Source organism: Pygocentrus nattereri, chromosome 8 (genome assembly GCF_015220715.1).
Source record: "Pygocentrus nattereri isolate fPygNat1 chromosome 8, fPygNat1.pri, whole genome shotgun sequence".
NCBI classification, from domain to species: Eukaryota; Metazoa; Chordata; class Actinopteri; order Characiformes; family Serrasalmidae; genus Pygocentrus; species Pygocentrus nattereri.
The window spans coordinates 20097625-20125470 of record NC_051218.1 but is presented as its reverse complement, the minus strand read 5'-3'; the positions used below and the strand labels follow the sequence as shown (position 1 = coordinate 20125470).

The window sequence follows — 27846 nt, the reverse complement described above, 5'->3', positions numbered from 1 at the left end:
ATGAAAAGTGTAACTTTAGCCTCTCAGCTGTACGTCTCAATCCATAATCCTGCCCCAAAAACCCAGAGAAGAGCTTGCTGCCACTCTCACGTTGTTCCCCACCGGTGCTGGTCCAGCCTGGGTATGTTTATGGCATTCAGTTTAGTGCCTTTGCCTTACTTGCCAGCTGAAAGGGATTTAGTGCAACAATTTTCAGTCAGGCTACTACGAATTGCAGCAGGCTGCATGGAGGGCAACAGAATCCTGCTCTTCTTGTATACAAGTTATTTACATTAACACTGGATGCCATACCCTACTATAAAATGACAGCATATATGGAGAGTATGTGACAACGCATGGCCAAGGTGAGTCTCTACGTGCGCATTGTGTTTGTTGAGTAAAGTGCTGTGTCCATGAGTGTGTATGTATGTCACTGCTATGTCTCTGTAGGCCTGGCTGTGCAGGTCTCCGAAGTTGGGTCAAGTTGGGCAGCTAAGCAAATGTGTCTGTGAACGTGTGGAGGGGGTGGGTTCTGGGGGTGTGTGTGTCTGTGTGTGAAGAACACACATATGCATTTCTATCAGGGGTAACAGGCTTGCCTTACTGGACAGCATGTGTAGCTGTGGATTAGTGTAGTGGTGAGGCTACAGGGAAATTTGCTGGCAATGCATCACTTCACTGCTACATTCAAACAGTGTCGTCCAAGAATACTAATGCTGGCAGAGACCTCAAGATTACGGTATCTAAAGTAAGGATTTAAAGATGCTTCAAATCACTTTTAAGAAGACACACTATTAATTCTATTTTAGCCATAAATTTATCTTACAAAATGGGTGGTCATATGAATTTGATATTCTCTTACTCTCTTGAAACTTCAGAGTCAGCCTACCGCATCAGAAAACCAATAAAAAATGTATCGATTTCCTTTCAAATATTCTAGAGATGAGAAGACGTGAAAAAAGGCTATGCAATTTGGCAGATCTATAATTAATTAAGAATATCATACATTTTCAAAGGGATTTGAAGCCTTTAATTACAAAAAAATAGAAGTAAAATATTCTTTCCCTACAAATCAGCAGACACGAAAAAAGCATTTTTTTTGTCGCTGTCTATAAATGTGGGTGGGAAATCTTGCACATCTAAATACAGACTTACTATCAATACTATCAGCTTTGCAGTAAGATGTCAGTTGTATATGAGTTCTTCATTTTACCAGTTTGCATCTGGCCTAAACTGTCATCTTTCAGTTGACACCATTCCTTGTAGAGTTAACAAACCAAGGTCACCTCTGGATTACACACTCTACATTTCTTGCAGAACGTGCGTGTGTGGACACTAACATGTACATGTTTGTGTGTGGACGTGTGGGGGAGCAGGTGTCTCTTCACCAAGGCTCATCTTAACCCATGTTGTGTGTTTTGACGTGTGTGTGTGTGTGTGTGTGTGTGTGTGTGTGTGTGTGTCAGGCATGTGGTGAGCTATTACTCAAACGTGTCTGGAACATTCAGAAGGGAAGGAGAAGAGAAGATGTACAAGCATTGTTCTGCACATGTCCTGAATGTTCCTTATTATTTCAATTCCAAATGCAAGCAATCAAAACATGTTATGGGCATGTGCCGCATGTTGTTTGGATTTAATATTTTCATTTGCGTACAATTAAAAGCTTCATATTTTGGCATACTGAAGTAGATACTTTAACAAGGAGCTAAACAATATGGCTGCTGCTTGCATATAGCTGTACATAGCTGTAAACAAAAACTTGCATTATAATACATTTCCTTCCCATTCCCATTCTTCCCATTGTGGTTAGAAGCAGGCAGATTTGAATGGAGTGTGGGAGCCTATAACAGTGACACTCATATCCGAGTTTTGTCCGTTTTTATCCATAGTCGCCAAGTTATTTCACAGAGACACGAACATCTCCACCCACATTTTAGGCATGTTGTTTTGTTCAGAGGAAGGATTTGGTGATGTAATGCTTTACCATATTAGCCAGCCCCATTTTAGAACCGTAACTCAGACAGGCTTGTTAGATAACACTGCAAATTCTTGGGGCTCCTCAACAACGTGGTTCTAAAAACATTTTATATTACGTTTTGTCATTGTTAGGGACATGCTTAAAAGTCTAACATTTAAGGAGATAAATTAGGGCACAATGCAGGATGAGAATATGTAAGTAGCTTTTATCCATAAATCTAAGTCATCACCCTCGAGACCACTGTTTCCAATGAGTGTTCATAAACAAGAGCGGACAAACATAAAATAGCATAGAAAGACACCGGTCGTCTTCTTTGCGGCTCTGAGGACACTGAGGAGTAATCCATATCTCGCCCTTAAAAAAAGTCACTCCTATCATTAAGGTCTATTTATTTGTAAAATATGACAGCTTCATATAAAAGTCTCTTTGAGCCTTTGTTCTTGAAAGCTTTTATAGTATCGAGGGGTGGCTCTATTTTCCCCCTCATCATTCCCTCCTTTACTCGCAGCAAGTAAGGTTAACTTTGGGAAATCATGTGAGAGTCGTTTTTCTTTGTAATTGGGAATGAAAAGGGTGAGGAAGGTAACTTTCTCTCTACCGCTTTCACAGCTCTCTCAGGTTGGGAGGACTTGACAAGAGAGACGGGATCTCCAGCACAGTTAGAACTCGCTGTTTCCTTTTCACACAGAACTACAAACGGCATATGCACTTGATACGGAATTGTGTAACCTGCATCCCTTCTTTATCATAAGACACTTTCTTGTTCCATGTAATTCACAGGAAATTTATAATCATGCACACCTGTGCATGAGCAGCTGAAAAATCATGTAACATACAACCTGGGGAAAACGCTGAAATATTTCTCTTTAAATATATCAGGTTTTTCAAACACTTAATGGTGCATCGCTGCACTGTTATGGCAACACACTTGAAACTAATAGAATAATACAAAAGAACAGATGATAGCAAAAAACCATTAAGAGAGAGTGGTTTTCAGTTCAAGTCAGTAGAAAGGGTAAAATGAGTTAATGGTAGAGTTTGATGTCCCTAGTACTAAGAAACATGTGAAAAACAGATGGCGTACTTTCATTCAGCATACTCTGCCTCTCTACTCTCACTCACAGGGACCATCTGAATAAGACAGCAGTTTTGATCAGCCTTTCCCTCTATCATTAAGTATTATTACTTTATGACTCAATATAAAGCATTCATGACCACTCTCCTTGAAGAAGTAAAAAGGCCTCATTGGGCTTAAAAGAAACTTCTGCCAATTATCTCTTGAGATGAAATACCTAATGAATTTCTGTCTTTTGAAGATCTACAAAAACTTCCGCAAACAAAGACTGAAAATCATGCAAGAAGGTCCTTGTAAACAGATGGAGATCAAAAACTAAAACAAACAAACAAATAAACAGAGTATGTATTAATTGCTCATCTGTTGTCATTGCAATTGTTTTGAGCTATTTGTTCATTGTAAGGAATAAAACTTGCTTGAATCAAAAGTTCTTCAATGTATTTCACCAGCTTCATTTCTCTGTAATGCAACAACATGAAGTTCATATATTTTCACCAGCAGAAAATAAAAAGCAGTCGCAGTTTAAACAAGTTTAAAATAACATGTAAAAATACTGACAATTTAGTTAATTAACTCAAAAAATTATATGTAAAATCTTTATTTACTACTTTCACTTCAAGAACATTTTTCTTTAAATGTTTATAATTAGTGTTACACAGAACATTAATTCAGCAGGTGTTGGGTCTGTCATGGTTTTCCTACCATACAATAATTTGTTTAAATTTTACTTCTATTCACTGCTAGCTCTGTTGATTATAAGACGCATTTACTTTTTATATTCACTGTAGTCCCGATTAGTTTCCATTGGTGCAGATACCTATTTTGGGATATATTTAGATTTTGCTAATACCCATATATTATGATTAATCAAAATTAGGTAAAAAGTTGGTTTACTTAAATGAATGCTTTTGTGAAATCATATAAGGTCAGGCACAAGTCAATAATATTTTAACCAAGGATATTATTCTAACGGTATATAACTGTCAGGAGGAAAACAAATGCATTGTTTATACATTACGTATGAAAAACACAGATTTTTAGAACATTAACTTAATTCAAAATATTTTTACTAAATGAAATATTACATGTGTTTTCATCCAAATATAGTGTGAATGTCCATTTTTATTTTAGTTTAAGGACAATGCGGGGCCACTGTATTTCATGTGTAATTTATGTAGTTAAGAAAATGTCTTTTATTTCACAGTGACAAAGTGCTCCTGTGAACTTCTTTTTGGTAACATTTTGCATTGTGTCGTTTCTATCAAATATAGCCCTTTGTACTTAGTTTTAGTCATGTTTGTCCTGCCTGTGTAGAAACATCACTATTATTATTATTATTATTATTATTATTATTATTATATAATGCTGTAATACTATGATTATTTACTACAGAATTCTCATTTAGATTATTCATGAAGTCTGACAAAAACACTGACTGGGTTATTGCTAGTGTAAGACAAGAGACACTGTATTGCACCGATTATTGCCATTAGGCTTGTTAAGTTTTAAGGCTATGCTTTGTTTTTAAAATCAGTCAGATAATAAGGAGACGGCTGGAAGGCTGTATTTCATTATTATACAAAATGACAAACTTATTTTACTGCTATGCAGAAATATGCCTTACGAAAAATAAAACTTCTGTGTACTTTTAATTATCAGTTTAATTTTATTTTGTGGTCATTGCTATGTAAAAAAATGTATTCTTTTTTATAAATGTTACATCTAAATATGCACATTCACATAATTACAGTAAAAAAAATTTAAAGGGTTAAAACACTACTTAAAGACTACAGAAAAAAATATAAAGTTAACCTATTTTGGCTTTGTTTAAAAGGCTTTATAAACCAAGCAAAAACAAAAATATGGTGATAAATATTGTGGTGAGCCACGACAGTGTATCTGTGCGACATGCTCCCTATTGCTGCAGAACATAAGGGTTGATCGGCATTCGCACAGAACCTGTCTCAAAACACACACAAACATTACAAAATCTAAAAGATCAAGAGTAATACCTCAAAACAAAACGCGATCTCAATCCACTATGATGATTTCCTGTTTCCTGTTTTGTTCAAGGGGAAGATGTGTTAGAAAAGGAGTTGCCTATTCAGCCATTTTGACTCCATTTCCATATTCCTCCACCGCAGACGCCATGATGCCTCAGTCAGATTTTTCAGGAACAGATTTTTCAGTGTTCGCTGAGGAAGACCACGGTATGTGTAATAGATGACATGTTTGGATATGAAGAAGCTGAGGAAAGTGGAAGTTACAGTCTAAGCTAAAACCTGCAATGGAGAACTGTGTGGGCTGCTGACATGGAGGTCAGTTTGTGGATATACTGTAAAGAGTCATGTTTTCTATAGGCTTAAGGGTACTAATGATTTTAACTGAGTGTCGAGAAGCAAGAGTGAGGAAGAACGGGGACAAAAGTGAGGAGGGTGTGATTTCTAATCTGCTTTGTAGTGTAGCACAAGTGGATTATATTATTATATTTAATAAATATTTGCTTTTTTTCTTTTTACGTTTTTTATCTGGCACTTAAATTTGTTCATATCCCCTGAGTCAGGCCTATGACTAGCCTGTGCAGAAAGCAGGTCACCATTATATAACCAGGAAGTGCCCTGCCAACATCCTGTACCTTGTTTACAGTGACATCTTGTTGCCAGGGAAATGGGGTCCTGCCCGAGAGCGTCTTCATTAGTGGTCACGCATGGCCGAAAGGGGCACTCTGCTCGAGTCACCTCATGCTACGATATACCACGGCCAGTCTGCGAAGGGCAATCGCACTCTCACCTCACACCTTCAACTGGCATGGACAGCCACTCCTGACAGCCACTCACCAACACGGGTTTTGGACTTTCTTCAATAGAAAGGACAAGAACACGCTTGAAACCAAGTACAAAACAACTGTCAAAGCCCTTATTCAGTCAATTTACATGTAAACAGATTGCTGTAATAATTCCATTTAGAGTCATTAAATGACAATGAATCGTTTCACAATTATTGCCATGGAGGCTAGAGGTTTCGAGTTTGTGCAGTTCATTGTCAAAGTGTGTATAAAAATCCGAAAATTCTGCCATTAATCAGGTCTGAAAATGGCTTGAGATCAGCCACCAGATCTCCCAAGAAAAATAAAAAGAGCAAGACATTCTCTCATAGACATACAAGCTATTTGACTGAGTATTGTAAAAATCTCTGCAAATTACAAAATATTAAATTATATTTTCAATATCATGAGGTGAGATGACCACAGCCTATTTTACTAAATAATAGAACAGCAAATTATCAAATTTTTAAACATGCTGAGACCGGCCGTTCTGATTACCTTTTAATCTGAAGGCTGAATTCTGAAAGCACCCAAGTTTCCTCCTGGGGGAGCAGCAGGAGGCGCTGTAAAGCAGTTAGCCTTCTGATAATGAAGCAGCAGCAAAAACAAACATGGATGATGAGGGGGGAAGGGTTAGCACTACATTACTAGTGGCTCATGCACATTAATGCAATATTAACATTGAATGAGCACTGAGAGTCTATACCAATGATATCAAATACATGTGGCTCCTACCCATGAGGCCCAGCAAATGTGCAGTACAATGTGCAATGTGAAGCACAATGCAAAGTGCCACTTTCAGGTGTTTCAGTAAAGGTGTGAAAGCACATCCACATTAGAAGAGTTGTTCTTGCTTATTATCACTTCTCCTTCATCGTGAAACTGGTGGCACAGACCTTAATTCACTGTGGAGACACTATGGCTGTGTTGCTCTACTGTTGTTGTCTTATTTCATCACATTTATGTATTCCATGTTTGTTTTGATATTTTCCAGAGAAAATATCTGTGCCATGGTGTGAGTCTCGAGGATATTAGTGAGGCATGCTGTTTCAGGTCACTTCTATCACAAACTTTTTTATAACATTATTTGTATTGGAGACCCTTGATATTTGCTGCTTGGGGTTTTTTCTAGTTTAGCCCTGAGGTTTCAAAGACTCCTTGGTCAATTCTAACAGGACTTGTTAACAAATGGCAGTCTCGAGACCTGCTTTCATGTCCTCCTCATCTGGAGAACCAAGCATAACCTCAACATCAACACATCACAGTCTACAAGTCATAACTGTGAAAATATCACTTTATTAAAAACCCTAATCCTTCAGCTGAGAATCAAAATGATACCACCCTGTCAGAAAACTGTGCGGGGTGAAAATATTACATACATGGATCATTTTGCACTTTTAGCAAACAGGCTGGCGGATTAATGAACATTAATTTCTTCCTGAATGTGATAAGCTCTCTAAGTAGTGTAATAACTGATTAAAATGCTTAGTTAGACGTGTGACGATGCTAAAGACCCAGGCACAATCGCAGACAGTGACTTTTCAACCAGAAAGGAAAACAAAGCATTATTTACAGCGGTGTTGCTGCATCTTTTAAAAGATGCTGTTTTATCCTACCTTCATTTATCATCAACTTGGAATGGGGTTATAAACTGCAGTAAAAATCTTGGCTAAGAACAGAAAGAATGTGTTTTAATACAGTGTTATTTAACTTTAATCCCAGAGGGCTGGAACAAGCACAGTTTGTTAATGTCCCTGCTCAAATGTACCCAATTGAAGTCAATAAATTAATCGTTAGGTTTAGTATATTAGGGCAAAGACATGTTTCCCAGTGCCCCTCAAAGCACATTGACAGCCATTTAGCAATTTCCAAAATATTAAATAATGTTAGAAATAAACAAGAGCACATTTCACACAACATGAATCATAATAAAAACTGTTTGGTAAAAAAACTTGCATTATGAAGTTATAAGATAACTTCTTATCTTATATATCTTATATATCTTAAGAATCATAATTTCTTTTTTTTTATTGCAAACCATGCATGCCTTATTTGAAGACTCAATTAAGTAAAAAGAATATTGACATGAATGAACTGACATGTTAAATCATTTTAAATCAGCATCTCCCACCAACCTCCACACTGGATAGTCACCAATACCCAAACCTACCCACCAGATACTCACCCTAGGTATATTTCTGACCTGTGGGATACACTGCAAAGATATCACCAAACTGTACTAAATTCAAGCCCTTCACGAACCCTGTGTTAAATATACTGTGTATACTACATAATGTGTATTAGTATATACAAATATGATGTTGTAATATAAAACACAAAGAATAATTTTGCAACTTTTAGTTTGAGTGATGAACCCGTGGAAGATTATTTGCATACACAAAAAGATGAGTACAAAAGGCAGTTTACAAACTCTAACCTAATTTTGGATAATAAAAAATACTGATGTTATCATGACTATGAATTTAAAATATTTTAAAATTTGAAACAAATGCTAACATGTGGTCTAAAGGTACTGAGGTAAATGTGATGGACAAATACTGTGTGGCTTCATTACATGCCTATCCTATTAGCATTAAGCTGCATGCAGTTCCTGTATTTTGTATGTTATCATAAATCACTGGTGTGTCTGTTGTACTAATGTTTTAGGTTAACTCATTAATCTGTTTCTAATACGAGGTTAATTAACTGCATGATGATAAATTCAACCACTATTACTACGAATATTAGAAAATCAGTGTCTGTGTCTAAACTTGCCCTTTCACATGGGGTTAAGGACCTTAATGAATTATTTATTACACATCCACATGAGAGGTGTGAGCTGATAGCATTGTGAAAACCCAGGCAGTGTGAGTCTCACTCTTGGACTATATCCTCAGGTCTACCCTGCTGAGGCAAGTGGTATTTGTGACTTCGGGGCACATTAAAACCCAAATCAAAAACGGCTGCTAGGCCTGATAGACTGAGAATATGGAGAAAAAAAGGAAAACCAAACCAAAATTGCCAAAGCAGTCTCCATCTCCGCTCAGCACTGGGCTCCTCTATAAAGACATCTGCTGATGACACACTTTGGGGAGGCCTGCTCATGCGGAGGCTGGCAGAGAAATCGCTCTAACGAGATTGAGCCACACGACTGCCTGCTGAAGGAGCCTGACGCAGGCTCCCACACAACCTGCCGCCGAGCGGGATGCCACAAAGCCGCCTGGGCCTGCCACAAACATGTCCTCGCCCTATTCTGCAACTACACAGCCCAGACAGCCAGGGTGGCAGAATACCATTAAGGCCTGAAATCCAGTCAACATGCTATCTCTATTTCCACTCAGGCATCCATCAGCTCGGCAGGCCCACACAATATCCACTCCACTGTGGTCCGAATTGAATTATCTGCTCTACCATTGTCCAAAATCAAAAGAATATATGATTTTCTACTGCTTTTTTGATCGCTTAAGGTGAAACTTCTTCTCTTCCTGCCTCTAGGGCTGAGGAGGTAGTGAAAAAACTGACATGCATAAAGACAGGTCTATTTTAGTCATGTGACTGAGTTGCTGGCACATATTGCTATCTGAGTATCAGCCTGTGTAATTGCAGGGTTTGCTTCAGGTGGCATGCACCCTACAGACTCCCAGTGGGGTGGCAGGAGGCAAAGGTGTACCAGGCAGAGCAGCAGGCCCTTCGCCAGGGCTTAAACAGTCCATTCTACATGAGGCAGGTTGCCACAAAGAGCCACCACCCACACTAATCTGCTGCATCACAGCATTGTGGCTCTTCTTTGCCAAACATAACATTGCCAGATAATTTATGAACAGCTACTATACCCCTGTTAACACTCACTGTCTCACACTATAATGAGGCGAGTGCAAAGCACAATGTGGAACACCCACAATAATGGCTAAGGCAAAGGGGTTTAGTTGCAAGTCAAGCCTTAATATTTCAGCTGTATGTATAAAGAATAAAAAATGGGCTTTTGAACCATAATGAACAAACACATTAGTGTTATCTTGTTTTTTTTTTTAGATTAGCCACTGTGTGTTACACAAATAAATGACATATTAACATATTATTCCTGTAATCTTTCCATATATAATAATTTAATAATCCTTCAATTCTCACAATTTAATAAAGAGATGTAAATATCTCCATCACTATCAGGCCTAAAGAATAAGGTACAATCCAGCAGCATTACATGCTACGTTAAGAGACTCCAACATGCATTACTAAAATCAAAAGCCTTGAAAATGTGGTGAAATACAGAATCTGGGGAAAACCACTCATGATTTTTGACAACAGTAAAGCCGTGAAGTTAGAGGGTTGCAAAGAATGTCAAACTATTTACATCACTGTGAGAGAACACTGACTTACTACACCTTTGATTTGTATATCATCACTGCGGTATAATGCTAGAGTGATGGATAACTGCATAACGGCTTTAACTCCATATATTTCCCCCGACAGATAAATTCAGGGATCGAATGATGGATAGACACATTAAAAGACATCGGGAGAGCCAGGAGATTCAAAGTTTCTTTTTTATCGCCTGCATGTCTCAAAATAATACTTGATACTTTCTTCAACGCATTTGCAATATCTCCCTGGCATAGATTATCTGACTTCAAACCTATTTCAAACCAGGTACAAGACTACACCTTTGCACCAGTACTTTTGGGGTCAAAGCACGTGTTCTTTCTAATCAAATCAGGAATTTTTTCTTTCAAAATTTGAAAGCCTTCAGTTTGGGTAACTGCTGAACTACTTAATCAACCATCACACCTCATCAGCATGTGTTTAGTCAGAGTAGCAGCTTTTGCCTTCCTGAGGTCAGAAGGGTAAGAATAAAAGCGGCACGAACATTTCATGTTTTCATGAGCAGCCACAACAGTTGAGAATGCATGTTACCTTCAGACAGTATTTCGTAAATGTGCCCCATGTGTGATCTTCTTAAGTTCGCCCTCTCCTGCTGACCTCTGACCCCTTGCTCTCTGTGTCACTGCTCTCTAGGTTGGAGTCTGTGTGCAAACACAGATGCAGAAGCATCGTCCCAATCTAGCATGCAGACTCTCGGGCACAGGTGAGCCTTGCCCTCCATGCTCCCCACCGTGCTTCTACCCTACTCCAGCTCAGCCATGGTCCAAGGGTCAGGCCTAAGGCTCAGCATGCAACTGCTCCTGGTCACATTAGGTCCCAGCACCCCTGAGATGGGTCTGCAGAATGCCATGCTCTGAGACGTTTGATGTCACGGTGAGAGAGGCTCTGTTACTGTGCCTTTAATTAGCTCCAGCAGCTGCCACTTCCTGGTCCAAGAACGCCGCCACACTCCACTATCTGGCTAATCTCTTGCAGGTGATTGTCAGCAACACATCAAAGTCAGGAGGGGTTCACTTTAGCTCTCAGGTATTTCAATCTTTAAGGGAGACAGCTACGTCACTTACTGGCTCCTTTTGGCTAAACATGGCAGATGCATTGACGCTGCGCTAACACAGGCCAGTTGCAGTGTGGCTAGCAGAAACACTGCTGTGATTCACAGTTCCATCTCTACGACCAGAGTGTTCCCAGCTTTCAGCCAAGAGGGTGTCAAATTATGCAAAAGTATGTCTCCCATCTCCTGACATTTGCTGAAGATGTTTGCCCATTTTTTTGGTCATGCTTTTAGAAAAACACTACCAGGTCTGAATCTGGAACTCAAATTGCAGGCAGAGATTTTTATGATTAAGAAATGTAGCCATTTGAAGCAGCTCTGATTCGTGTAAAGATGTTCAAACTGAGGGAAATTGCTCTCTGAGGACTGGCAGCTGGAAATTAATCTCAAATTACGAGCATCCACCTCTTTCTCCACTCACCTTTGTCACTCCTGAGATAGTGGATCAGTTGGTAAAACTCTACCCGTTGATGAAAAAAGGGAGACTTCACAGTCAGCTTAGGCATACTAATACCCTTAACTCATTAAATTAATGGGGGCCAGATTCCCCTTACTGAGCATGCACCATTGCCCTTTGAGTTTGCTGGGGCTAGAGGGCGTGCAGTACTTTGAAAGCCCTGACCAGCATATCGAGCGCATTTTAATACAACCCTTTTGAGGCTCCTGGTAGGATGCACAGTAACTCCTTGCCTTTAAGTTCCTGCACCGCTCCATGTGATCTCATCAGATAACCGGTGCTGCATCAGATCAGGCCTGAGCTGTGCAGGCACTGGGGGATGGGGAGGGCCATGCAAGGCAAATTAGACCAGCGGTGTCCGCTTCTCAGTAGAGGCCATTCTTTCCTGAAGATGTGAGTCCTTGAGAAGCAGCTTCTTGGCAGTGCTTTGAAGTGGAAAAGGTGTCCAGTTTAAGGCTCAGTAACTGGAGGTTTTGGGGGAGATTCGGTGGGATTCCCATTAGTGATCAGTGGGTGAAGCTGTCTTTTCACTGGTCAATCAAGCATACTATAAGAATTTAATTAGACCACTGCCTGCATCAAGCAAATCTCCATCACTTGGACCAAACTGTACTGTCAACGATACTGTTCACTACTAACATGACTGACATGTCATCCTTTGGGACACGTCATCAACTTTGGGACACCAAAAGCTGCTATAGGCAAAAATGTGTGCTGAACATCAATAACCCAGCTAGAACTAAAGAGAGTCTTCTATAAATAATAACAAAAGTGGAAGCTCCAAATATGACAGGAGATCCAAGGCAACAGTGTTTTGCTACTGTATTTTTTTTTTTTTTCAACAATAACTGATACTAAAATACAACATATCTACACAGACAGCTATGATATATCATTTCAAAAGAATGCTAAACAAATACTGTTTACATGGGGCCCAGTATCTTCAAAAATATGTGTTTGATGACCGCAGACAAAATCCGGGAAGCCTTCATTTCCATAACAATAGTGCTTTTTTGAACACTAATAAGATACCCATGTGCTATGATGGGTTGAAATGGCACAGTTTTGGACAGAGGAAGGAATGCTGGGCAGTGCTGTTTGAAACAAATGATATCATCCATTAAAATTCTAAAAAAGGTTTTAAAGGCTTTTTACTCTAAATAGCTCAAGATGCATTACAGCTCCATTTTCATCCTTTACAAGATGCTGTGTTTCAATATATATTGAGCTCATTTTTGATATTTGAGTGAGACAGTGTTTTTATCAACATGCAACAAAAACAGATTGTTCCAATTTGTGTCTGTCTGTAAAATGTAATTTCAGTTCGTTATATAGCCATTTTGAGAGAATGTCTACTTCAGGTTTTGAAAAACTGAAATAATTTTGATGTATTAAATGAAAGTGCACAGTCATGGTGTATGTACTTACAGGCTTTAATAACAGCCAGTGCTTTTCCGTCTCACTTACTTCCACCATTGTGGCGGCAAGATGGACAAAATTTGTCTCCAGTATCTATCAACAAAGACAAAAAGACACAATTATGTATATATGAACTGTGGCTTGTACACCATTTATATAATAGACTTCATAGGTTGACTGACTGTTGATAATGATATATAGCCTTACACTGTACTGAATATACTATATTCTGATACAAGTATATATGTGAACATACAAGGATACAGGAGCTCTCCAAAATTTCTGTCTCTGTACATAATTTCTGGTTCTTTTGGAGACAAGAATCATTGAACTGCACTTACAACCTCCAGTTATTTTGGAGCACATTATGGGTTTTCAGCAGCAGCGAGGATCTGGTCTGGTCAGAAACGAGGCCCCCACCCCCACTACTCTTTTTTTAAAAGCGGGCTTTTTTCTCTTTCCCTTTGCAGAGAGCTTTGCACAGTGGTGTGGCAACTATGTGGATCACAGGTGGGGAGTCTGTCTCCATCGAATAAGCTAGCTCACTAAGGATAGGATTTGGCGCTGTTATTTTTCTATTAGGGCTGAATTATGCTAAGCCTTTAGAAGCCATCTTTGTGTTGCTATGGTAGCCCGTACTTCCTGCAGGGTTGCGACCTTGAATGACTACACTAGTGCAAAGCCAAGTACCACAGAGACCCTTTGAGGATTAAAAATGTGGGTTCATAGTCATGCAAAACGCCTCAAAAAATATGACTGAAGCTTGTAAAATTGAATGACAAGTTTATTGGAACGGCCCTCTTTGTGTCTTTTATTTCTGTCATTCAGTGGTCTGCCGATTTTTATCACACTTGCGACGATTCAACCCATTCTTACTTCGCTGAGGTGGATCAGAATGTCTTGTTGTAAGTCGTGTCGGTGAGTAAGACATAATTCTTACTTTAGGCAGGCTTCGTGTCCGGTCTGTCTCCTCAAGCGTTCCTCACAAAGTGGACAAATGGGCTAAACAGACAGACTTAAGCTACCTGAAAAGAACAGCTGCAGCATCAGCGTGAATGCTATGCTAAGCTAACAACGCTCAGAAAACCGCGAGGCCGACATGACGTCACTGTAGGCGCCAAAGGGGCGTTCTGCGTGTTCGCAGGTTCAGGAGCAGCTTCCGCAACAAACGCCTGTACTGTAAGCACCACGAGAGAATCCTCAGGCTGATCTCAGAGCAGCGCAGAAAGGCCGCTTTTTCGAACCGTGAAGAACACAGCGCTTCTGTTCAAGTAAACCTGTTTGTGCAACTAAGAAAAACAGCAAATTCATTCATCGTCAAATTTTCCTCAAAGTTTCCTCAAATTAACAAAACGGCTAAGCGCTTGTGCCTAACTTTGAATGTGGTCTGGCTCAGAGCTCCAGGATGTAGGTATTGCTCAGATACTGAGGAGCAGTTTAAGGTCCTCCACTGACACTCCTTTTCAGCCTTTCAGAATTCAGCAGTCATAAATAAATGGCTGGTTGTTGTGGCGCTGAACTCCTTATTAAAATATGCATAATTATTTTTTTCTTTTAAAGCAGTAACTAAAGCTCAAATCCAACACAATTATGTCTTTTTCAGAAAGTAAAAAAAAATCTGACAAAATGTCACACAGCACGACAGGATCCAGCTTTGAAGAGGGGAATGCGTTGAAAAGGGCAACTATTGGATTTCGCGTCTGATTTAGCCTGACATAACTACGCGAAGTGGACCTGTTGATAAATTAGGCTAGGAAAACTGGGCTTCATTCATTCATTTAAGTAGGCAGCGAATGGCGAGGGAACCTATATGAGTTAATAATTAAAAACTTGTACAATACATATACAACATGTACAGTTCGCATACCATAGCGTATCATATTTGCATGAAATCATGAAATAGGAAAATTACGGTCTGGGAATCACGGAGAGAAAAAAGTGGAAGAGAAGCAATTAGATTTTGTTAGGGATGGAGCAGTGAGAGATATAAAAGCCCATATCGATAGACATCCCTGAATTTATTATCTCTCATGAAAAATTCATCACTTAACGGATCTTTGACATTTGCTTTTAAAATCAGGCGAGAAAGTGACTCCACAGTTTGAGTAAATGTATAGAGCAGTAAAAGGAGTAGAAAACCTTGACTGCTCTTATTGCAGACTCAACACAGTCTGTTTATGGAGTCGGTGAAACAGTGAATACATATATGTAAATAAATAAACTTTAATCATAGAAACATTCGTTGAAAAAGTCTAGGCTTCATTTCAGCCTCGCGATACGCCCTATAATTAATTTCGGTCATCAGGTCCAGTTTAGCGTTCTCGGCTTAAAGTTAGTCTAAATGCTCCACCTGCTGCAACCTGGTCCATCACTTCTGTTCCTTAGCATTGATATGCGCCAGGATATCCCCCTGTTTTAACAGCGCTGCGCTGCTTCGTGTCAATGCTCAGTTTGGTTTGACAAAATGACACTCAGCCTTCAAGAGCTCTGTTGCGAGTGTCGCGCTTGTTTAAAAAGTGCTCTGAGAACGTGATTTCGCCGACTTTGATGCGCAGCTCCCCAGAGGACCGGCTTCAGCGGTTTCTCCACGTCAGCTGCTCCACCTAACCCCCCCTGCCTGGCGTTATGACAGTACTGAAAAGAGCGCTTTATTCCTCTCCGGCTGCTATAATGAACTCTTCTGAGTGACGTCTCATCCCGTCGTCGTGAAGAGTTTCGAGCTTTTATCACCGTCGAGCTATTGTTATTAGCTTTAAATAACAGTTTCAGTCTGATAATGCATCGTTATAATTTCTCGTTTTGGGCATTCCTTCGATCGCGCGCTTCGTTCCGACGACGTCTTACCAAGAAGCAGGTCATGCTGCAGTTTGCGCTCATTGACAGCTTCACGTCGCAGGCAATACGACAGGGTTCATAGACTGTCAGAGCCCAACAATAAAATCAGGTTGATGTATTTTTTTACTGTTTTGAATGCAAATGAGTTCGAATATTTTACTCGACTAGGGTTACAACAACAAGTTAAAAGACTAGACTAATTAGGCCTGGGCTATAAGGCTATAGCTGAAGTGACTATTTAGAAATGTTGTTGCACGCAATAGCAGCAAAGGGGGCCAAGCACTTTTGGCAATTCTGAGAGGAATAAAGCTTTTGACTTCGGGAAGTTGTTCAAATTTGTCACAATCAGAGAAAGTGACCAGCTCAGGTAAGACTTTGGGATGCTGTCAAATCAACAGCAGGAATGAGTCTTTGAAACGTGGTGCAGGCGCACAAAGAAGTAACTCAATATTATATTGAGTCGGAAGTCAAAAGGCCCCAAAGTGAAAGTACGAAAGTTTTGCGAGCACAAAATCCTGTCAATTTGTCAAGTTCTCAGCCTGTTCATAGATGGTAGACCGACAGCCCTCTCCAGATTTGTGTTGATTCAGTGGGGATTCTGGGTAAAGTTAGCGTGCTACAGGGCATGGCCAAAAGTAGTAATGTTACTCTTAAACTTTTAAAATTAAAGCTGATGTATATCATCATACCCTCAGGCATAAATAGTTGTAGCTGATATATTGATCTAATCAAACTTAAGTCCAAGCACTGCCTCTTATCACCCTGAGCGGGAATCTATAAGAGGGCAGCTGGCTGTGCACTCCTTAAATTCATCTAAGTTGATATTTGTGATGTCTTAGCTTGTTTGAGATGCTGCTGTAAGTAATGTGTGTAGAGTTATTGCTCTCCTCCAAACATGTTGAGCTGCATGGACGGCATTTAAAAACATCAGGTTGACCTGAGATACTTCAGAGTTTACAGGTTTTGGCAAGTGGTGTTTGTATGCAATTCCATACTTCTAAAGACTTCCTAGACCTTAAAGTAACAATTACATGCAAGGAGTGGCAAAAACATCCATCTGCATCCACAGAGCATGTGCAAAATAAATCCCAGAGCAAAGTAATTCCTATAACTTTCTAGACCAGAAGTTAGTTAGAGTTCTTGCAGAGGTGTGTAAAACCTGAAAAGAAAAAAAGAGAGAACTAAAGTTTTTAAAATAAAAGTTATTAAGGCCAAAATTCTAAATCTGCTTCAGAGAAGGGAACATCTTCATTTCTATTATTATTAATAACACTATTCTGTTATTTCTTGTGTTCCATTGTCGTAGTGCAGAGGAAGTAAATAACATTTACCAATAGTAAAAATACCTGAAATCAGAAATGAAAGAAAAACCCTAATAAAAGTCTTGAACTGGTATAGAAAGCTAATTATAGACACTCACTAATGGAAATAAACATGGGAGGAAACACATTTGGGAGTTGAAACCAAAGTTTTTTTTTATTTGGAAACACAGGATGATTTTAGAGTAAGAAGCCTATTTCACTGAAAAAAAACCGTTGAAGTGACGTTGCAAGTGCTTTATATCGCTTTCGTGTCACTAGTTATAACTAAGTTATAACAAAGTTACAATGAAGACAGCATGACTCTGGCTGCGTTTGCTGGTGCAACTGCTTTGTATAAGCCCTCAGAAATGATTTTTAATGAATACATACAAATATATATATATATATATATATATATATATATATATATATATATATATATATATATATATATATATCCATATATTTCTCACGTTTTTTGTTAATTTGCAAGTTAATAATAACCCATAATACTAGTTAACAGTTATAGACGGATCCAAATCTATTATTGATATTCTAAGTCATCCAAACAACTGAGTGCTATTATTAATAAAGTTAATATGGTGGACACTTGTCAAAAGAGCTTATCTCCCAGAATTCAGCGCACAAGAAGACCACTGAAAGAGTCCAACCGTCAGGGACACGTTCATTACCAGATTCAGTGACGGCAGTTCATCTAAAGGTTAAAGTGTTCCTAATGAAAACTATAACCATCACTAGGAAAAGAGCAACGTCAAGTGGTTTATGCAGGTGTCAGTAATGAGGAGATGAGCTACATGATGGCTCTTCCATAATAATATGAAAAATTATTATATATTTTTCCAAACTGGACAATCATTCAAGAAAAAACAAATCCACTATGACCGACAGCTTAAAGTGTGAAGGCTTCACTGCGCAATTGAACATCATTGTTAAACGCTGGCAGCCTTTTTTTTTAAATATGAGGTGCAGTACATTATTTATATGACACTTATTTGGCTGTTTCTGCAAGTAGACAACCGTCTGATCGTCAGCTTTCTTATTTATTTATTTATTTATTGTTCATTTATTAATCCTAAATTAACATATTGTTGTGTTTTTAGTCTTCTGTCGGCATAATATATATTGTTATTGGTACTAGAAGGAACGAATAATGACTGTTTGAAATATGGAAATAAGACAAGTTGTCTGTTTTGTCATCATTCTGTCTCTCACGCCTCTGACGGGTCTGTCCTTCAATGTCTAAACCGAGCGGATCGAAATAACTAACAGCTGAAAACACAGATCGGACAGTTTAATTCTAACCAATTAAAACCTACATGAGCACATTTTCCTAGCAGCACGTGTTTCTTTTCTTTTTTTCTCCGCTGGGGGGTCGGGGGGGGGGGGGGGGGTCTGATCTCCTTCTGATGGAGATTGTGGGGCTGAGCGCGGTGGGCAGTACCGGATATGACAGGACAGGAGGGGAGAGGTGAGGGAGCGCTGCACTCTGAGGTTTAGGATGCCCTTAATCAATCGCTGATCCATATAGGCCTTAATCCGCCACAGCGTTAACAGTAACTAGAAAAAAGGATCCACAAATAAATAAATAAATAAATATAATAAAGCCAAAAAAAAAAAAAAAACACGAGACGCCGTCCTAAAGCCGTATTTTGTGACTTTTCCTCACCTGATTGCCCTCCTGAAGCTAAAGCGCACTTGAGCCTTCAGAGGAGGAGATTCCTGATAGGAAGACAGCGGCGCAGTGCGTCCCACCTTCCAGCTTAAATGGGGAAAGGGCTGATTTTGCTTTAGAATCTCTGTAATCCTGTCGATAGTCAATTATTCCAGCTTTTATATTTCCTCATGATCCAATTTTCCAATTTTGTTTGTCGACTGCTGAAGATTTTATGACGATTACAGCCGCAAAGACGCAGTGATAGCGTGAAAATGCTTCACGCAACTGGATAGAAATGACTGCATGATTTAGGATAATTTAATCAAACATTTAGTTATTCCAGGAGTCTTAGTGTCAAGATCGGGAAATGCATTTAACAGGAATTGTTTTGTATTACATGAGTGTGTTACTGACGGTTAACTATGACTGGAGCCTACAGAGCAGTTTACTCTTCCAATGGAGCTGTGTGGAAGATGCATGTAGAGGTTTTATTAATATGATCTGGGTCTGTATTGCTGCTCTTAAAACAGGTGGTTCTTCAAGGGTTCTAGATAGCGCCAAAAGGGGTTCTGCTATTGTTACAACGTCAAACTTGTAGAAGTCGCCGACGCCTTTTGGTGCTATATAGAACTTTTTTCAAAAGCTTATCACATCCTCAGTCTGAACACCCAAAGAAGGTCTGAGTTCTATACAGAACCTTTGACCAAAGAACCGTCTTTTTGAAGAGTGTATAAAGGACAGTTCACTCTAGTCCTGAAGGAGTTTAATTAATTGATTAATGGATGAATGAAGTAAAGAGCGCGTCTCAGCGAACTTCATTGAATAATCGCCTCAGTCACTATCACTACTGCCTCCATCACACTGAACAGCGACAGAGGAAAAATCAACACAATGTGCAAAATGAACGGAGCTCCTCACACGACCTGAAGAAGAGGAGGAGGAGGAAGAAGCCACAGGCTGCTCAGCAGGTCAGAGGAAACGCTCTGCTCCACTGATTAAGAGCATCCCGAAGTGTCCTCTGTGAATCAGGGGAGAAAGGGAGGGCCCCTTTTCACCTCGCGACGCGCCACTTGAGCAGTGGAGCAAAGGCAAGGCCCTCCTTTAGACCATGTAAACACGGCTCTTTGCATTGTGGAAATTACTTGGATTAGCTCGCTTTTGTTGCTAGAACACTGGACTCTCAATGTACACACAAGCCCCAATTCAAGCCTTCTCCAAAGCCATTTGGCCTTAACTTGCAAAGCCAAATTTAAGGAAGTGTTACAGCCATTCATCCCGCGGACAGCGCTGCTGCCCTAACTTTTGTGTCCTGCTAATGACAGCCCGGCCTGACCACACTGTTCAGCTTCAGGCTGGAGATTGTGCACTCTGTGTACTGACTAGGGGGTTTCAGTGGTCCAGGTGTTGAGGTGGACGTTTTGAATACACTTACACAACAACACATACAATATTGAAGTCAGGTCAACTGAGCATTGTGAAGCAACTCGGAGTTGTTTTTTTTCTTCTTCTTCTAATTAACCAAACTTTGAAGGGAACTGACTGATTTTTAATGTGAAAAGTTGATGTAAAAAGTTATTCATAGGGTTTAGTGTGAAATTCTTCGTTCTAGAGAAATTGATCAAATCAGAGTTGTTCACAGTGGTGGTGATGGGAGCCAGTTTGAAGAGTTTATTGCCTCTAAAAGCTCTTCACAGAAAGTTATAACATGAAATAAATATGGCTATGCTGCCTGAATCGTGCTTCCAGGCGGAGAGGTGCATGCAGGGTAATATAAGGCAAAATAATACCCCTAAATTTTGTTTTTAAGATTTACGACTACTTTACCAGTAACATTACATTTGAACGTTTAGAAGATTCTTGTCGGTTCACATGTTGGGTAGTAAATAAAAAGCCTGTTTGTGTTACAGTTTTGGACACTGAGATGTCTGGTTCCTATCCCCACCACTGTCAAGAAATCCGAGTCAGTAAGTTTCTCTGCAGTGAACCATTTTACATCAAACCACTCTGAAGGACTTTGTTTACCCCTCCACTGAATTATGCAGTTTTTTGTAAAATTGGTGGAATTCCCCTTCAACTACAAAAAAGCTGTGAAGTAAACTGCCTTACAAGTTAAACTTGACTTGACTTTTAATTTAGACGCTGTAGATAAAGAGGTTTAAAAGCAGCACTGATCCAATACGGACCTTAAACGAACCCGAACGTCCAAGCACAAATAATCCATATTTACGTGTTTAGACTCGGACTGCATAAACTCAGCAGTTAGTCCTGCTCTCCCCTCAAACAGAGCACAGTGACTATAGAGACTTAGTGCAGGAAAAATCCGTCGTTGTTCACTATTCCGATGTTACATCTTTTTAGCGAGCTGGAAGTGAAGGTGCCACCGTTTATTCCCCTTTTTCTGTTTAATAAAAATCAAGCAAAAGGTTTTACAGCTTACATTAAAGATTGCAATCGAGCGAGGGACTTTTACAGACTCGGAGAGAATGAATGTTCAGTTCTTTTAAATGGGTCACTGCGCAAAATCGCAGGCATGTTCTTAATCCATTTGAGAATCAGTTCTGTAAGTGACGCTTGCATTTTTAATAAAATCGGATTGAAATCTGACTGAGGGAAATGTCTGAGGGGTTCTTGTCACGTTGTTAAAGCACCTTTCATTTTCCACACGTAATTTTTCACTGATGAATATGAATTGAATAATTGAACATCTTGCTATTTTTAATCCATTTCAATCGCTGTCAGTTAAAAAAATGACACCTGTTGGTAGAAATGACTCAGCAAAGAACCTGGAGAGAGCACACACACACACACACACACACACACACACACGTGTGCTCTCTACAGTTTATTTGCTTTTCTTTATATACGTGTTCTCTACAGCTCATCTGCTGACACAGGCACTATATAAATAGAGTATACACACATGGACTTTAGCTTGATTCAAAAATCATATCGTCGCTGACGAAAAACCCTGTATCTCCATTTTATATTAATACACAGTTTGAAGATGCCAGCTGTCCAGCTTTCCTTCACATTGTGGTAAAATCATGAACAGACAGTCACCTTGAATAAAACTTCCTTGCAGTAATTTTCCAGTAAAGACATCAAGGTTAAGACTACGTTGCCCTCGCCTGTAAATTCACTGTTCAGGAGACTTTATTTGTTTTGTTGTGTTTTTGTTTATGTGTTTATTTATTTATCTATCTGTTTTGGATTCTATACAGTTTAAATGTGAAGACAGGGTTTGTTTTTTTCGTGTGTGGCTGTGCGTGCCGACCTCACCGCAGGCGGAACTACATTACAGTTGAGTATCGATGGACGTTTTCGCTCTTTTCCTCTGAAAAGGACGAATCACTGAGTGGACGAACGAACTTCTCTGATATACGGCGCTGAGGGACGGAGATGACGCGCTGCTGTGTGGACATGCAGAGCGGCAGAGTGATGGAGCTGTAGAGGTAAAGTGAGCCCATCTGTGTTATAGATGTGTTATATGACCCGTTCGGGGATGGGCTGGGGTCTGCTAATGAGTAGCCTTTCCCAATTCAGTTTTTACACGTTGTTCGTTGCCAAAAGTCTGCACTCTGTTACTGAGTCACACACCACACACACACACACACACACACACACACACACACACACACACACACACACACACACTGCACATTCTGCAGCTTTGGGGGGAAAGAGACGCTCTAATTGTTACCCATTAATGTGGATAAAAGTTACAAAGACATTACAAAGAACGTCCATGTCTGTTTATTGTGCACAAAATTGGGTGTTAGCAGTATTAAGTCCCGATCACAGCTACAATAAATACGATAACACACTTAGAACAGTGGATTTAGTGTTTAATTTCGAATAAATAATACCATTCAAACAGAGGAAAGTATTATAAAATAGATGAATAAAACAGGTGATGAAGGAAGTTTCACTTTCGCTGTGAGACAAAATACCTTGATTGATTTGGATGGGGCGAGGGGGGGGGGGGGGGGTAGAGAGAGAAAGAGAGAAAAAAAAGAGAGAGAGAGATTTACATTTTATAGTTGTATTTTTCAGTGTATGTGTCTGTAAAAAAAGTAGTTTTTTGAGAGAGCTCTGTCACTTTGATGTGTGCAGGTGTTTGCATTACTGCTCCTGCTTCATGTCAGCTGGGCTCAGACTGCATGCACCCAAGATAGGTGTGTCCTGCCTGAAGTGCCTCCATTTTGGAAATAATGCTTTTGTTTTGCTTCTTTCAGGGCTGCTTACATTCACACTTTGATGTACAGCATCCATTAAACCGTGTGTAAGTGCCCCCCAAGACTTCCCCTTCTGCACCTGCACTCTCACAGATCACAGCCATACAGGCAGTCCTGCTAGTCTCCCTCATTCATACTGTTATACACACACAGTGTCCAGGCAAAGTGAACTGTGCGACTGCAAAATGCAAATGTTCTTCAAATGTTCTTCAAATGTTCTTCACCACTTTCTGGAATGTTACTAAAAAAAAAAAAGGGAGAAGAAGAGGAAAAAGAAACCCTAAATGATGATTAACTGTACAAACTGAATGAAAGCAGACACTCTCCAGAATCTTGTGCTATAATTTTATTATGTTTTATATGTAATGTCTAAGGTGTTCAGATGGTTAGAGATATCTATATATATCTATATATATATATATATATGTATATATATATATCTATATCTATATATATATATATATATATATATATATATATATATATATATGTATATGTGTGTGTGTGTGTGTGTGTGTGTGTGTGTGTGTGTGTGTGTATAGAGTGCAAATTCCAAAACAAAACAGACAATTTATCAAGAAATATTAAATAAATAATTACTTCTTATAATACTCATTATAATAATAATTCAAATAACTTCTTGCTTTTACCAAAAACCTTGACCTTATGGTGTGTAGTGTGTAACATTTTTATATGCAATCAAATGCAAAAGACTGATTGGTTGATTTTCTAAATGTTAACCCATTCTTTATAAGAAAAAAAACTTTGGCATTTTTACAGTTTAACAGCAAATTTGAACAATATGTATTGTAAAATTAAATGTAAAATATACTGAAAGAAAAAAATATATAAACACTTTTTCAAGGTGGTTCATGAAACGGAATTCCCATAGTTTCTGATGTGACTTCCATTTGCCCGTAGCAGTGTGACATATTACTAGGGCAAAAAAATCCTGAATTTCTAAAATGAAACTGCTGCAAAATGGGAGCAAAACCAGGTTCTGCATTTATGTTTTAGTTCAGTATAAAATATGCTTTTGTACAGGCCATTATTTATGTTTTATTTCATTTCCAATGTGTTAAATTCAGCAAACAAATAGTAATCATGCACTGAAAAGTGCATAAGTGTATTTACTGAGGAAATGTTGTTCACTTGCAGGCGCCCGATGCAAAAGTCATTGAACTGGGCAGTGAATTATTCGCTCTGAAAAACATTAATGTTGGAATAAATATGACCCCTAATGATTCAGAAAGTAGTGATGTTATTTATATCACAGTATCAGCTTAACCACATCTATCTCTCTCCTTGTGGCACCCTGATAGTGTTCAGTAGTTATCATCCACCTGGTTTATCTAGGCAGTCCTTCATCATGTCATTCAGGTTGATTTGTTGTAGTGTTTTCACTGAAACACACATAAAATAAACAATTTTAAAAATATGCCTGGGTCCCTTAGGCTTTTGCACAGTATTGTACATATTGTATATTCTCCTACCTTGAAGTAATCACTCACTATAATAACATAGAAATTACAGCTACCTCTACTCATAATTTACTCAAAGTTTAAATCATTTTTTTTTTCAGTTAAATCTGAGTTTAGTCCTAAGCTTGCTGTTTGCTCCAGTGTTTCAGCTCCTGTCCCTGCAGAACCGAGCTGTTCTTCTGTCTGCTGTGCTCCACGCCTCACAAGTCTCCACCAATTGTTCTCCGCGATGAGTGCGGAGGTCTCCGGTGTGGTCTGGATATTTTGGATAAGGGAGATTATTCTGGATGCCATTTCTCATAAATGAGTTAATGTGGCTGTTATGATGAGAGAATGATGCATTTATCAAACACTAAATGCGAGGCACTGCTCTGTGTGTCAGCGGCCGAGGACGTGCCAGGAGAAACTCTAGAGAGCTGCGCTGGACTGCAGACAGCAGGAATTTGCCAGCTGTGAACACAAACACAAACACTGAAAATGTCCCACTCACTGCAGTCATTACTCATGTTGTACACCTGCAAGTGTATGCTATATTGTGTGAAATGTGACATTCTGGATTGAAAGGTCAGATATGAGTTTCTATTTATTATCTAGCCATATTATAATAACACAATAGTTTCTATTGTTAATCCAGTGTTAAAGGAGTACCTTCAGAGTTCATTTAAGGCCTCTATGTGTATCACTGGGTCGATTACTCCAGACAAAAACTTGGACACCTTTCTCTGTTCATAAGAACAGAAAACCCATTGACTCTGAACACATTTATAATAGAAGCCAATGGGCAGCTTTTTCAGCACCAAATCAATGTGTTCTCTGTTCTTCTACTAAGTGCATGGAAACAGGGAAATTATTCACCATGGTAATCGATTGCAAGCTGTATACAGCTTGAGATTTGGCTGAAAAATAGAGAAATATTCCTTCAACAAGGTCGATTGTACAGTTGTGTCATGTAAAATGTACAACTTCTAGCCCATTACTCAAGAAGCTCAAGGGGGATTTTATTCCATATGCTGAATAAAAGTTTTCTTGCCCATTACTGCTCCACATGCCAAAATTTTAGCAGATGCTATAACAACTCAACAGACCTGTACATCATCTGGCACTCCTACACTAATGAAGACTCATGTTGCCCCTGTGATCAACTGTTATAACACCATCTGCCATCCTACCTTTCTGTGCACTGACCAAGTCTCGTCAGTGGTTATAAAGAAGCTGTACTCCTGTGATATGGCTTGTCATGTAGCCTAAAAAAAGTGAAATTAATGAATGAAAGTTGATTAATACAGCACTGTGCCACTTTCTTCAGCATCAGGGAAAAAACAGAAAGAGTTTAATTCCAAAATACTGGTGTAGCATTGTCATTCCTTGTATGTGTAAAGCCACAATCTTTGAAAGCAAAGCCTCAACAACTAAGTATGACATCTGTTTCATTATTTATGTGTCCCCCTTTGCCTTTATTCCAGCTTAATATTCATTTTCGGGAGAATTGCTTTCTTGCTTTTTTTTTTTAAAGAAATCTGCCTGGATATTTTTCCACACCTCTAAAATTCAGTGTTAGAAGTTGGTTGCATTTTCTGCTTCTCATAATCCAACTAATCCCAAACATTCAGTGATGTTGAGGTCTGGACTCTGGGGTGGCCAGGCTATTGTTTAGAGAACACCAACCGTGCCTTCGATCTATTAGTCTTCCTTTTTTTCCATAGTAACACATTCTTTCAGACCCATAGTGTTGAGTTGTCTTCTCAGAGTGGAAGGATGGACAGAAACACCTGAAGTCTGAAGCAAGAGTGGAGATCGATTTCCTCCTGTCTCTCAAAGATGAAAGCTTTTATCTGATGGTGACAGTTATGGTGGTCTACCAGGACTTGCACATTTATTAGGAATCTCTCTATAGAACTAGTAATAATTCTTTGAACTACAGTTTTGGGCATTCCTGTTTTTCACAGATTTTCCTTCGACGTTCCGCTTCCTTATGCAGGAATATCTCTTGAAAAATAAATAACTTGAGTTTTAATTTTTAACTGGACATTAAATAAATCAAGGCTGGCCTGATTTTTGTGCATTATTGTATATTCCTTTCTCTTTTTCTCATAACTTCATCATCTGAATCTCTTCAAACATGCAGAGCCTGAAAGGCCAGTTCTTACACTGCTCCTATTAAGTCAACCAGCAGAGCATTTTGCCTGCAAATCAAAGTGAATTTTACCTAATGAAATTACATTTCATCTTTGCCCTGTCTGTCACTGATAGCTTATTGGACTGCACCATGCTTTCTATAATGGAAAACACTTCATTTCCTGGCTTTGAAATTAAACAGCCAATAGGATCCATTTTTAGACCCACCAGATGATGCATTTTCACGAGTTTGGTCAATAGAACCAAATCTTGGTAAACACGTGGGAGTTCCGAACGCTTTTTTCTTTCAGCAGATCCATGACAAGATGAACATTAAAAAAAGCAATATTCAGAACTTCACGAGGCTTGCTTTCAAAAATGTGCATATCATAGAGTCATGTATCATGTTTATATGAGACTCTTCACGTGTTTTCTGATGAATGAATCATTACATAGATATATATCATGATGCTTGTCTTCAGCCTTCTGACTTTTAATTAATTTTCATGTTGTTCCCTTTTCAAACAGCATTTGTATACTGAAATCCACCCATACAATCAGATTTCAAGCATTATTTGTGCACATTATAATGTCTTAGCTATTAGAAAATGAGATTTCATCAATGTCAGTGGTGAACAGGGTGAATATTCATATGCATGGAAAGTTGTTGCATCATTTAAGAAGCAAAAAATGGAAGAGGTTGTAATATCATAATATTGTAATATCGTAGATCCCTCCCAATACAGATTAGAATCATCCTACTACTGCAGCTTTACAGAGTTGACTCCAGGTTGAATAGTTTTTCAAAGGGACTCTGTGTTCCAGTTCCTGAAGGGACAATAAACATTTCCCATTCCAAAAATCATTCCATCTTCAACTTTCCTAATTGGCTGGCATAAAAACGAAGGTGAGTTGCTTGACATTTGAAGGAGAGTGAATGAATAACACTCACTGCTATTGTTGGAACTGCTATAGAGTCCCCTAAATCTCTACAGGGTCAGTGGTGTAAATAGGATTTTATGAAAAACGATACTTGAAAAC

General features: G+C 39.0%; 1 long non-coding RNA gene across 1 annotated transcript; it reads left to right on the top strand.

Moving 5' to 3' along the window:
* LOC119263897 lies at positions 1 to 27184 on the top strand. Its single transcript, XR_005130616.1, has 5 exons — positions 1 to 344; positions 10870 to 11211; positions 22317 to 22426; positions 23210 to 23256; positions 24832 to 27184. It is a non-coding gene; the product is annotated as an uncharacterized LOC119263897 (long non-coding RNA).
* The last annotated feature ends 662 nt before the right edge of the window (positions 27185 to 27846 follow it).